Source organism: Rhinolophus ferrumequinum, chromosome 14 (genome assembly GCF_004115265.2).
Source record: "Rhinolophus ferrumequinum isolate MPI-CBG mRhiFer1 chromosome 14, mRhiFer1_v1.p, whole genome shotgun sequence".
Taxonomy (NCBI): domain Eukaryota; kingdom Metazoa; phylum Chordata; class Mammalia; order Chiroptera; family Rhinolophidae; genus Rhinolophus; species Rhinolophus ferrumequinum.
Genome location: NC_046297.1, coordinates 69,666,762 through 69,681,559, shown reverse-complemented (window position 1 = coordinate 69,681,559; position 14,798 = coordinate 69,666,762).

The window sequence follows — 14,798 nt, the reverse complement described above, 5'->3', positions numbered from 1 at the left end:
CTGAAGCAAAGATACGTATTAAAGCTTTTCATTAAGCTTTATTTTTCTTCCTTTTTAAAAATAATTAAGACATGTATTCTCTCTCTCTCTATTTCCTCTTTTGAAATGAGCTCAATACCTGAGCTAATGTGAAGCCATTGTTGATTACTATTATTTCCTGGGAAAGGCTTTCAATTTTTTTCTCTAAGCTCCTACATGTTGCATGGGATAAATTCACATGATTCCTCTTCAGATTTTATTAATTCACTCTTTATGACCTTCCTTCTTTTCTTCTCTTTGTCCTACTATCTTTTTAAATGGTCTTTAACACGTTTAGTTTTTCAGTAATTGCCCTGGTTTCTATTCTCATAGAAATAACAAAACCACCACGACCACCACCACCACCGAAAAACCATCATCTTCATTATATTCATGGAATCTGCAATTCAGGGCAGTTAACAGTACCTGAGCGATACAGATGGCAGGAGGCTCCTTTGAGATCAGTTCCTGGCATTTCCTGTGCTGCCATGTTTCCCCGAAAATAAGACCTAGCCGGGCAATCAGCACTAATGTGTCTTTTGAAGCTAAAATTAATATAAGACTCGGTCTTATTTTACTATAATATAAGACCGGGTTTTATGTAATATAATATAACATAAGACCGGATCTTATATTAATTTTTGCTCTAAAAGACACATTGGAGCTGATTGTGTGTCTGGGTCTTATTTTTGGGGAAACAGGGTAAGTCAAGCGTCCTTCCTGCGGCACCAAAGTCACCTTGTGAAAAATCCAGGACAATATAAGAACAAGAGAAATGTGCTCCTTCCATGCTAGCAGGGTCCTCACAGCTCCTATGCTATAATTTATTATACCTATAGTTCTTTATGTCTATGCTATCAGGAGGGTTTTAAATCGGCCTAGAACATTGCTTTCTTCCTTGGTGTGGAAACTGCTTCTGTATTTAAAACTTACAAAGCTCAAGTTACAACATTGTTTTTTATTTCAAAGTGAGTTAAAATAATAGGTACAAATGTATTCAAATCAAACTATTTCTATTCTCCTTGTAAAGTTGGGAAATATTTTAATAAGGCATGAAGGGTAAACTGAACCATCACGGAGTGAAGATTTAATTTGCTAGTCACCATGTCAATTTTACCAGCGCGTGTGTTGGAATGAGGATAGGAAATGCCTTTCCGAGACAGACATGTATACTGTAGACATCTTTGGTTGAATTACAATTAACGCTATAAAATGTGGCAGGATGAAAACATTTGGAATAATAACATGTGATAGCTGAACTGACTTCCTTGATATCAAAGGCAGAGAGTGATGGAGCCAAAGAGCGAAAGGAAATCTTATTTTATAGACACTCCTCAAAGTGTCATTGTGTCAATTGCATCATATATCACGTGAATCAAATCCCATTTTAAGATCACCTGCTGAGTTGCTGTTTTGAGTATATCCTAAATTGGAAACTTTCGAGGTATCGCAAAAAAAAAAAAAAAAAAAAAAAAGCACTAACATAAAAATTCAAGAATAAAATGTATAAAACGTAGTGCTTTCAATAAATCCCAAGTCTTAACTGCGTCTGTGAATTACTGATTCCTCTGTGCTTTTCTAAAAGGATTCTTCTTTGCAGCACCAGGCAGGGGTGGGGGGAGGAGTGATTCTTGGCAGAGCTGGTATTTCTGATCCTGACAAACAGCTCCATTCAACAGACCATATACATAGTTTTATAAATAATTCATGGTATGTGATGTGGGAAAACATTGCTTAGTGTTCTTCTTCCAGTGTGTATGTTTTGTTTCGTTATTCCCAAGATGGCGTAAACTGAACTAAGTGTTTTCAAGGCTATTTGAATTGATGGCCATTGAATGCCCCGACTTGGGAGATAACGCCTTTCTTCAGGAGAACTGGGTACTTTATTGAGATCAACTTCTAGGGCTGGCGTTCACGTGACCAGACCAATACAAGTGTGACCGTCACACTTCTGTGGTCGTGTTGCCCTGAATGCCATCAGATGGCCCTTCTAAGACCTCTTTCTGAAGGCCATCATCAGAACGACTCTTTGGCTGGTTTGTCAGTGTGACAGCTATTCACTGGTTGAACGGGATGTTTCATTTCTGAGGAACGGGCACAGCGATGCCACTAAGAATAAACATTTTATTTTAAAAAAATGAAAAGACTGAATAGCTTTCCCCATTTGCAATGAGATGACCTCTCTTAATGTATCCTAGGCTAGTTCATTTTCTTAGGCATGTCAGACAGTAAACACTTGATGGGAGTTGCATAACTCAGTGAGTCTGTGCAGTGCAGCCATTGCATAGACGATGTAAGCGGTGTGTGCAGACAGGGAGCTGGGCTCGGGAGGGCAGGGATAGTGTATCAGGATGTTTGGCTCCTGTGTACGCAATATTAATATACATGGTCTTCTCGTTCCTCTGCTCCACTCAATAATGGTTCCTCATTCTCGATTGATTTTGGAGCAGTTTTTAATTAAAAGTTGATGATAAAATACAAATTCATAATTGAATAAAATTATTTTTATTGGGAACAATATGTATCTATCATCTATTGTAAATCCATTTCAAAATGTTTTAAGTAGCTTTTGAAATGAATACATGCTGCTTATTGCTTTTGATTTTACAATTTCAAAAGGACATAAAATTAAAATTCACAGATGCTTTAACATCTTTCTAAATGTTCCAGATTTTAGCCTTCTTGTCAATGTCTGTGGCCTTTTCAAGCTTGAAATAGGTATAATTGAAAGGCTATATTGTTATTTGCACTTCCCAAAATATGCCATTTCTGAATTCATTCCCTCTCTCTTTCTCTCTCTCTCTCTCTCTCTCCAGTATTATAATAATGATAAATGAAGAAGAGTTTTAAGACTTTTTTGTATCTCTTCTTTTCATCATGATGTGGATCCTTAAAGCATTCATTCTCTTGCTTTGTAAAATAAATGATAATCCCGACAGGCCCAGGGAAGAGGAACTCTTCTTCTATTAGAGTAGCCAATTTAATCTTCGTACAGCTCTGAAAATAAATCTTTAGATATATAGCATTATGTTGACCCATCTCAGATTGTACTCTACAGAAGAGAAACAATTTCTGTTTTGTTCCATAGTTTACAGAAATAATAAACACTAGAAAGCACTAACATATGAGTTGATGAATCTTTAATCTTTCCGACCGAAAACCATGAAGTCTAACATTTCTTCTTTTACGTGTAAGCACTTCTCTTTCCTTAATGGTTAAATTAATACCAGAGTCTATTACTCCAATCAGTTACCTGACCTGTTATTTCTTTTGCCCTGCTTATGAGGTAATGGCATGCAGTGGTTGTTTCAAATTGGGCTTTTCTTCGCATGTTTTCTTGACAGCTATAGAAATCTGTCTTTTGAAGTGTGGTGCTGGCTAAGCAGGGATGCATAGTTTAGGTTGCATGATTTGATAATAAAAATAAAAACTCCCTTTGCCTCTGTATAGTCCTTGTTACTGGGACTTATTCTCCAGCAGTGGCAGCAATTGTCTGTGTTCCGTGATCTGCATGCACTTTTCTCTTCTGGAAACTTTGCAAAGGAAAACGCCTTCAAAATTTCTAAGGTAGTCAGCATACCCTTTCAGGTCCTACATTCTCAATGCTAGATGTCTTTCCTCTGAAATAATAGCAGAATAAAATATGCACTTCTGTTTAGCTTATAATGGATGACACAACTTTCCCCTTTGCACTGAGCAGAAGGGACCATATCATGGCTATGTTTGTTGCTGCTTTTGGCAACCCCGTTCAGCGGCACTCCTGCGGTGATTCACTCACCAGCTCAGCCTTGCCCAGCTCCTGCATTTATCCTAAGGAGGTCTGATGGAGTTTACAGATACTCAGAGGCACCAGCTCAGTAATGGCTCCAGGATTCCTATATGAATGGGGTTCAAGACAGCACATTTGTGTAAGTGTAGAGTTGGGGTGAAGGGTGTAGGAACACTTGTACTGAAAGTCTGTTTGAATAAGCATGGTAATTTGAGGCAAATGTATAGCACTCAAGCTTATATTAAGAAAGAGGAGGGTTGGGGGCAGGGCGAAAAAGGTGAAGGGATTCAGATGTACAAATTGGTTGTTAGTTATGCAATAGTCATGGGGACGTAAAGCATAGGGAATATCGTCAATAACATGCTAATAACTACACATAGTGCCAGGTGGGTGCTAGACTAGTCAGGGGATCACTTCTTAAATTATATGAGTGTCTGAGCACTCTGGTGTACGCCTGAAATTAATATAAAATAACATTGAATGTCAATTGTAATTGAAAACATTTTTTTAAAGGTGGGGGAAGGGTGAAGAGGAATAAAAGTTTCAAATCTCCAGGTATAAAACAAATCAGTCATGGGGATGTAATATACAGCATGGAGAATATAGTCAATAATATTGGAATAGCCTGGGACGGTGTCAGATGGTTGCTGTACTTATGGTGATTATTTTCTTAGGTATATAAATGGTGTACACCTGAAACCAATAAAATATATGTTAGCTATATTTTAGTAAAAATATTTTTAAAAATAAATAAATAAGAAAGAAAGAAAGAAAGAAAGACGAAAGGCTTAATTATTATTGAGTTACCATTCAAATAAAAAAACTTTCAAGTAATAATTCAAAATAGAATGCAAAATAGGAAAAATAAATAATAAGGCTAAAAACAGAAATGAATGATATATGCAAGCCCAGGTTATAAAAGAAAAAAGAACAGAATCAAAATTTTTATTTTTAAAAAGATTAAAGAAATAAATCTCTGTTAAGACTGATGAAGGGAAAAATTAACCGAGCACAAATAAACATAATGGGAACTATGAAACCTCGCCTTAGTACAGATTAGCAAAAATTGAAAAGATAGAAAAATACTATGAACAACTTTCTGCCAATAAATTGGACCATTTCAGTGAACTTGACAATTAAAAAATTATAGCTAATCAAGTAGTGCACCAAAATTATACAATGTAAAAAATATAAATTATACTACTGTAATTAAATTAATTGATGTCATTAGGTAGAGTTCACGTAAATAAAATACGCAAACAAAAGAATCATCACTGCACATAATTTTTCAGGTAAATTTTATTAAACGTTCAATGTCATAAAATAATTTGAGAAAATAACAGACAAGAAGCCATCCCCGCTACCATCATAAGGCTAGCATTACTCTCGTACCAAAAATCGTCAAAGGGAGATGTTTTCTTAAATCTTATTAGCTCCCATCTCCCTGTGATTTTTCACTCACTGCACGATCTACTGTCTGGTACCAGAAAGAAGATGTCAAATTCTTTTTCCAAATTTAGTCCTTTTAAACCTTTGAGGGATATTATTTAGCCTGCCCAAATTATTTCTTCTCAAAACTAGACAACCCTCTGTTAAAATGTATATATGTTGAACCAAAAATATTAATTGTAAGAGAAGTAAGGAAGTAGTGTTCTCACTTCGTAGAGTTTTTTCCTCATAAGAAATTCCTTTCAAAGTGAAGAATTGAGAGATTCCATGGTGCCAATGGGAATTCTAGCTTATATAAAATATGTGACAAAATATTTCTCTCTCTCTCTTCCCACCACAGATTCTTCCTTTAATGCCTCCCTTCTCTGCCTCTATGTCCATCAGTTTTTGTTCTCAGGATTTTCTGCCTCACCTTACTACTCTCATCATTATATCCAATTATAATGTATCTCACAAACAGGGTCCATGTCCTGGAAGATAAAAGATGGCATCTGAGCAGCCATCTCTTCTCATGGGAGTTTTGGCTAATCCATCACCTTAACCCATCATCTTGGAACATGACGGCAGGTGCTCTTGTTACCAGTAGACTGTGTGTGATCACTGGATGTCAACCTGTCTTTGTTTTCGGTCCAGTTCCCAGTTTTCTCAGAAGGATTATTTTCCTGATAAAGTCCTGCATCTACTCCTCCCACACTGTCTCATGTAGAGACAAAGAGATATCTGTGCTCATAGACCGATGTCTACTAAATACATGGAATGATCGCAATGCATATCTTTTAGGAAATTCACATCTTCTTTCCTCGAGCAGACTTAGAGTTAAGGGAAGAAACACAGTGCATGTATGTCATCAACGATGAGGTTTCTTTTTATTTGGTCTCAATGTACCAATAGAAGTTGCCAAAGGTACACTTTTCTTAAATCCTTAGATATCCATATGTCTTCTATTCTCATTTTAGCTGTCTCTGTATACTTGTAAACCCCAGAGTCCCATAATTAGCTGGATTAGCTATGTGTAGGGAATCCAGGAAAGGCTGTGGGAAATACATGTGTTCATAGTAATGAGAATGGATAAAGACTACATTTCTGCTGTCACTGGGTATTCTGCGCCTCAGACATTTATACTGCATTCCAGTCCCGTTAGAATTGTCATTTCTACAAACACTTCTGTTCATCAGAGAGTATCTTTCCTAGTTGAATTCCCTCTAGGCGACTCTCTAATGATCAATAGCTTTGTTATCCAACAGATGTAAGAGGTGGTAATGGCTCCCTTGTGTGTGGCATCATGTAGGTTTCATTTATTACAACGTTGATTCAGGAATTTCTTATTCTTGCTAGTCCCTGGAGTTTGGAACATCTGCCTCTTGCCATCTCCTGACTTTTAATGTCTTCTTATTCAGTTTATTACTATGAGTAGCCTGGTTTCCAGGGAAAGGTAAATATATATACACATATACATGCCACTGATTAAAATAAGTTATTTCTCCATCCTAATGAGTGATACTATACACTCTCCATCCAAGAAACAGAACATGAGCAATACATTAGTTTGGAGTAAAAATCATTCTTATTCTACTGTTCATTCCTTCATTCACGTGTTCATCTTATTTTAATTATGTATTTACCCTGAGGCAGGCCCGGTGCTAGGACTCTAAAGTACTAATAATCAGTTGTGGAACTCAGCCTCCTAAGTGTGAGTGATTATCTGCCTTTACAATTGACATTTGGAGCCCACAGCCTTCATGAACAATTGCATTTCCTAGCAAGCTTGCAAATAGTGTTTTTAAACATTGCCTATTGCACTTTGTTTATGGGGACTGTTACGGAAGAACGGCCACTTATCCCCATTTTACAGCCAATTACCTCTATTATCTTTCTCTCTCTCTATGTATCATCTATCTATCTCTGTCTATCTATCATCTATCTATCATCTGTTTGTCTGTCTATCCGTCTGTCCATCTTTCTATCTGTCTATCTGTCTTGCCTGTCTATCCTAAAGTAGGACTTCAAAGCAGGTCGTTTATTTGGGAGATGATTCCAGGAAGTACAAGAGAAGGAGGGAGAAAGTAAAACAGAGGAAATGAAAAACCTATAACGAGCACATGGATGAGCAGGTGTACCCTTCTGAGTAAGGGGAGCTCAAACCCAAAGACGTCTCTGCAAGAAGTGTTAGCATCTTCTTACCAAATCCGGGGGGCTCAGGCCGTTGATCACTGACTCTCGTCCCCTAGTTGTTAAACGTTAATCCCGGTAGTGTTAGTATCCCTGTACATTCAGGTGGGGTTTGCAGGGCAGAGCGACCTTGTGTGGCCTGAGAAAGCCTTCAAATAAAGATGTCAGGTGACGGAGACACTGTTGTCTTGCTAGTAATTATCTACCAGAGCAGCAGGTGAACGCAACAGTGGTTAAGAGAGTATGGATTGGAGCAGACATTCTTGCTCTACTCTATTTTCTTACATTACATGGAAATCTAGTTATCGCTGCTGGTGGAAGGCACTGATGGTAAGGAGAGAGCAGCGGGGTTGTAATTTGTACCAGATGACACAGAAACTTGTGGGGAGTCAAGGACTAGACGTGAGAAGTCCTGGATTTTGGTCCTTGCTCTTCCTATTATCTAAACTACTATCTTAATATTACCTAAACCACTACTAATATCTACTCTTCGCTGAACTATTACAGTACCGATAAGCTTATCTGCCCTTCTAACCTATAATATCCCCATTCCAATCTGAACTCAAATATGGAGACACAGCCCGGCAGCGTTACATAAACTGGATGGGAAACGGGGCAGAATTGGGGAAATCGAAGTGAGCGTTATGGAAAGGGAAATGGAATTGATTCCACTTGGAGAATAAGACCAAAAAATAAACAATAAAAAATAATAGTTAAACCTCTTCCATCCAAGATGCTGATGGCCGTGCCTCTGCCGTGCACTCACATTAACCCCAAATCCCCGCTAGCCATATGGACCCTGCAAAGATCCGAAATGCCCCTCTGAGAACCAGCTCGCTCTGCACCCCCATTAGATCAATGATCCAGAACGGCAAAGGTCTATGGCGTTGACATTTGATTCATACCAACAATATGCTCAGTATTTCCAACTGTGTTGATATGTTGGTGTTTGACTTTTTGAGGGGAAAAAAATGCTAAAGGATTTTTCTTTTCTTAAAGGGAAAACCAACCCGCTGTTTTCTGATCTGTTAAAAGAAACGATGGTTTTCCCATGACCACCAGATACTTTATGGACCTGGGTTATTCATTGACCCATGGGATCTCAGTTTGGATCCAGCAGGTGGCTGCTCAATGAAGTCTTACATTTTACACAATTTTCCACCTGGACTCACTGGAACATACAAATCTAAACCTGATATAAATGCCAAGTACTCCTTTATGTCAGACTAACTTATTTCCAAACCTTTATAAAAGTGTTAGGCTACCAAGATCCTTTAGATTCGATTCTGGTCCCTTCCCCCACCTTCACCGAATGCTCACCTCACTGTGGGTTCCAGCATCCACCTGAAACTCTAAATAAGGACACAGGTGAGAACCAGGTGACTGGGAGGAGGGCGTGTTGTGCAGGAAGGTAATGATGCCGTCTTCCCAGCCCCCTTTCTTACCTGCCCTCCAGTTCTCACTGTTAAGGTCACTTACGCTCACCTGTGTGTGCAGTGCTACCGAGATCCCTTCAGCTTCTCCTCCGCAGGGAACTCTAAGGGGCCGTGGTGGTCTGGCCACAGGTTCAGAATCTGGTTTTGTGCCTGACACACAATAACCACACATAATGTGATTAAATTGAATAGTCTGGTGTACCTGACCCGACCTCTGTTCAATAGTCTTCCTCTCAACTAGACTAGAAGCTCCTTGAGGACATCAGTGCCTCTGTCTTGTTTATAATGGTAGACACAGTGTTTAGCCGAGTGCCTGGTAGAAAGGTGTAAGATACACTGTGAAATAAATTTACTAGCAGTCCTGGTGTTTTTTTAAAGAGCGTGGCTATGTGTAAAGCTTCCACTTCATTCCCTGTCCTGTGTTCTCCTCTCTTCCTCTAAACCCCTGCTTTTGAATTCTAACCTGTCACTTGTATGAAGCTGACAATTTTCTGGTCCCTTCCTGTCATCCCCATGCTGGGGATCTTTGCCTATTGTTCTGGCTTTTTGCAATGTATCCGGTATGACATCTGGTGAACACAGTATCTGCCCTATGAGACCAAGTGCTTTCCTGATGTGACTCAGTACCACCTCTGGGTTTTACTGTTTCACCTCCTCCTGTCATCAGCTGTTTAACTCTCCTACTCTCATCTCCCTCTTGGTGACTCCAGATCTCAGGCAGTTATAAAGTTTCTTCATTTCCTCTAACCCAGACTTTGCTGAAGTCCATGTGCAATGGCAGGGTACTTGCAAGACATACCTACCAGTGTCAGCTTTCACTCGGGACACAGAGGTCACTGACTGGCTGCCACCCGGAGGTGATAAAGCATGAATGCGATGAAAGCCTCTGGTAACTAAAATCCCAGAACTAAATGGATCCAGAAGCCTGGATGCTGCCTTTCCTTAGCTGTGTGATCTTGCATTGTGTTACTAGCTCTATGTAGACATGAATTTCCTCGTAAGAAAAAAGATAATCATAATAATAACAGATAGAAGATTACGTGACACAGTATGTATGAGGGTACCTAGAACAGTGCCTGATACACAATAAACACACACGATTCATTTGATTAACACTTAAATTTGAAAAACACGTATTTTATATGAATATGTTTTAATTGCATGAACTACATGCTATATTTCAGAAAATTCATCTGGCCTCTAAGTGCCAGCTGATTTTACCTATGTCCTCTCACTGTCCCCTGTAAACCCCATAACCATCCTGAATGCTACGTCTTTTTGTTCCCTTTTTGCAGTTGAAGAAATTATGGGTCACAGGGTTGGCATTGTTCACACTTAATTTAGCACGTGGGAAAGCTAGAATTTTAATCCTTTTCTTTGACATAGTTCACAAACCATCCAATCAAAAAATATTCTACCAAAATCCCCCTATGGTAATTCCTGTATTTCCCTAAGTAGGGGAAAGTTCTAAAAAGAGAACACATTACGTGCACATCATTTTTTAATACAACTTTTATTTTGAGATAATTATACATTCACATGCAATTGTAAAAAATAAAACAGAGAGATTCCATATGCATTTTGCCCAGTTTTACCAAATACAGACATCGCCAAACTGTACTCAATGTCACAAGCAGGGGTCAACATTGACAGTCAAGCTCCAGAGCATCTCATCACACGCTGTACCTGGTGGTGGTCTTTTATAGCTACGCCTTCTTTCCTCACACCCACCCGTCACCAGTGTTTCCCCATCTGTCATCATTTCAACAATGTTGCATAAATTAAATTGTACAGTAATCAACATTTGGGATTCCCTTTTTGTTACTCAACTTTGTCTGGAGATTGATTCCACGTGTTGTGTGCAGTAAGTTAGTTTCTTTGTATGACTTAGTAGGATTCTATGGTGTGAATATAGCACAGTTTGTTTAGCTAGTCACCCACTGAAGGACATCTGAGTTGTTTTAAGTCTGGGGTGCTTACAAATAAATCTACGGCAAATGTTTATGGACAGGCTTTTGTGTGGACGTAGGCTTCTGTTTCTCTATGATGCCCATCAGGGAATGGAGTGGCTGTGTCGTGTGGTCATTGCACATTTATTGTAAGAAACTGACACACTGTTTTCTAGAGTATCTGTATCTTGTGACATTCCCACTGAGGATGTCATCCTGGTGAACATTTGATGTTGTCGCTGTTTTTATTTTCGTTGTTCTGATCGGTTTGCGGTAATTCATTATATTTTTAATTGGCATTTCTCTAATGTCTACCAATGTCAGACACCTTTTCACATGCTTACTTGCCATCTGTAAATACTTTGGTGATATGTCATTTTATGTATTTTATCTATTTTCTGATAGGATTGTTTGTTTTTGCTGTTGGGTTGTCAGAGTTCTTTATTTGTGTTAGATACGTGGTTTGCAAATATTTTCTGCTGGTCTATAAATTATGGTTTCATCCACCTGACAAAGTCTTCTGCCGATCAACAGTGTTTACTTTTGATGAGGTCCAACATATCAGCATTTCATATTATGGGTCATAGTTTCAGTGCTGAGTCCGAGATATGTTTGTCTACTCCCTAGATCTTTAAAATTTTCCCCTATGTTCTAGAATTTTTATAGTTTTACATTTTACATTGAAATCTGTAATCCATTTTGAGTTAATGTTTATGTAAGTTGTGATGTTTAGGTCAAAGCCATATTTTTCCAACTGCTTCAGCACCATTTGTTGAAAAGAATATTCTTCCCCATGTGAACTGCCTTCATACTTTAAAAAAAATCAGTTATGCATATGTCAGGAGTCTGTTTCCAGGTTCTCTGTTCTGGACCATTGATCTATTCTCCTGCTAACACCATACATACTGCCTTGATTATCAGCGATCTAACAAGTATGGAGACCTGTTATCCTGTTTCCTCCGATTACTTTCTTCTTTTTCAAAGTTGTTTTGGCTATTATAGTTTATTTGCCTTCACATATAAATTTTAGAATAATCTGTAGGTTGGTTGTAGGTATGTTTTATCAAGATGAGGAAGTTCCCCCATCACCAGTTTTCTGAGAGTTATTATCAAAAATGGGTGTTGAATTTAGCCAGATGCTTTTTGTGTGTCAATTGATTTATGATCATGTTGTATTTTCATTTTTTATTCAATGGATTTATATTTCCCTTGAGAATTTATTTTGGTTCATTCGTTACTTAGGAGTCTGTTGTTTAGTTTTCTGAGTTTTCAAGATTTCCTGTTATCAGCCTGTTGACTTTTAGTTTTATCTCTCTGTGGTTAAAGAATACATTCTGTATGAGTTTAGCTTTTAAAAATGTTGAAGTTTGTTTTGTGGTCCAGGGTATCAACCAACCATGGTATTCCATGAGTGCTTGAAAAGAACGTCTGTTTTCCTGTTGTGTGGATTATTTTATAAATGTAAATGAGTTCATTTTGGAAGGCTTTCTTTATACAGTAAGATGCCTTTTTAATGTGTCATCCTGGCCAGATTGGTCTCCAGAATTCCCTCTTCCTGTATGTTTCCTGTTAGGATGGGCCATGAAAGAGATTCTTGCAGGATCTGAGAGGCAGAAGAAAGACATTAGCGATTTGATAATGACATAAGTTGTGGCTGATGTGCTGGCTCACCCAAGTGGCATTCATAGGTTTCAGTCCATCCTCATGGGATCGAGCTCAGACTTGTGGCGTGGACCCTGCTCATGGCGTTCCCTGCCTGACGTCCTGTCCCAGGAAAACTTCACCCTCCAACATCAGTCTTGGAGACTCAGCTTCACAGAGGCTGCCTAACTAGCCCCGTACTTGTGTAAGCCAATTCCTTGTAAAAATACCTTTTCTATGTCCCTGTGGTTTTGCTCTTCTCGTTGAACCCTGACTGGTATAAACAGCAATAGATAATTAATACAGAGGCTCTGAAAGTATAGAGGGGCCATGTGTAAACTTGGCTTATTATGGAAGATTCAAAGGAAAAAAAAGCAACATTTGGGCTAAGTTCTCAAGAATTTTCAAACTTGGAGATTTAAAGAGGAGGGTTTTGTGTTTTTTTTTTTGCACCGTGAAACTATAGAGACCTGACCTTCTCGCCTGCTGTCTGTTGGAGAGTTGAAGTGATGCAATTTGTAATAGAAGCTCTAGATAGTATACTCCCCTGAATCGGGTTGTCAATTACTTGTAAAGAGGTCGAATTTCCATCAACATTAAATTGTTTGGGACCCTGGGGCAGTTAATTTCAGATAACAGCCCGTATCAGGTCTTTTATAATTACATGTCGACCTTCTCATTTTGTTATTATTAATATTAATATTAATTATTACTGTTCTTCCTCCTCCTCTTCATCCTCCTCCTCCTCCTCCTCCTCCTCCTCCTCCTCCTCCTCCTCCTCCTCCTAATTAATGCTGGCAAAGCAGAGCTGTCTGAAGAGGAAAGAAATCAACGATTCTGTGGTATAGAGCAACACTGATCCAGTGTTATATTCTTAATTACAACATCCCTCAGCTTTTTATCTTTTATAGATGATTTACAGTTTATATCTTTAACTTTTTGAAGTTTTAAAACCCAACAAAATCAACATTTTATATTGCACAGTAGTGGGACAAATACTGAGGTTAACTATCCCGAAAGACCACATTAGGGATATACGACCAGGTCATTTGCTAGAAGCTGAGATACTGGTGCTATAAATAAGATGGACTCGAGTGAGTTGAAAATATGCCCGGGCATAACCAGATTCTCTTGGTTTCTTTTGGGGGACTCTCAACAAACACACCATCCCTCATGGAATCAAACCTGTGTTCCTGCCAAACTCCATTGCAGTCACATCGAGATACAAACTAGTTGTTTGATTACCCCTCGTGGGGTTGAGTATGTCACTTATTTAGCATGGAAGAAGTCCTATGCGAAAAGTTGGAGATTCCTTTCCTCAGTGACTCTTAAGTATGGACGCTTAAGAGTTTTCAAGCAGCTAGTTCAGGGCCCCCTTCCTGAAGACAGGGTAGGAAGAATAGGTGTAGATGTAAGAGTCACTGGGGGTGAGTCAAGAAGAAGTGTGATTGCCTGAGTGGGGAGCCTACGGATGGGCCTGGACGGGTCGTTTCCAGGACACTGACAAGTGCATGCCTTGTTGGGGTCCGTATGGCCTGGTACAAGCAGGGCATCGTCCTTCTCTGCCCCCAGCTGCACCAGTACTCGGGTTATTACCATTTCTCCAATCCTCGAGTCATGAGTGTCTCACAGGTAAAATGGTGAGAAAAAAATGCACATGGTGGGGGATGTTACGAAGGTAAACTCATGTTAATGATCTAAATTTTTAATTTCTCTTTAGATAGAATGACATTAACTAACAAATAAGAACCCTGTGACAAGTTGAGAGAGAAACCACGGGAGACGAACTACTTTTTGAATAAGGGGGCCTGCATTTTCATTTTGTACTAGACCCTGCAAATTGTATAGCCAGCCCTGCTTCTGGGTTAATGTATCCAAAGATTCCGTACATATGTCAAGTTTTTGCTAAAACATCACTTCCTCAAAAAAGCCTTTCCTCGGCATTCAAACCCGTTTGTTTTCTCTCCCTGTATGGTTCCCTGTCATGCTGTGTGTCCGGTCCCTTCTAATCCTTTCTCATTTATACAGCTCTATTCTCTTGACTAAACACCTCAAGGCCAGGGGTGTTGTTTTCTTTACTGGTATAGCCCCAGTTAGAAACTGTATGTAGTGCCATGTTTTTTAGTAAAGAGTGAATTAAACACAAAAAAATAATTTCTCAATAAAGAAGCGCTAGATTTAATTTCCATTTTTTTAAAGCAACTTTGGAGAAATATGAGTGGTGTTTGGAATTTGGGTGGAATTTGGGAAGCTGCATCCTGAGATCAGACGGTCAGATTAGTTGGAGGCTAATCAGACTTGGAATCATCTTGCATGCGAGACTGTCATTCAGTGGTGGCTTTCTCCTATTTTAAGGGGATTGTTAAG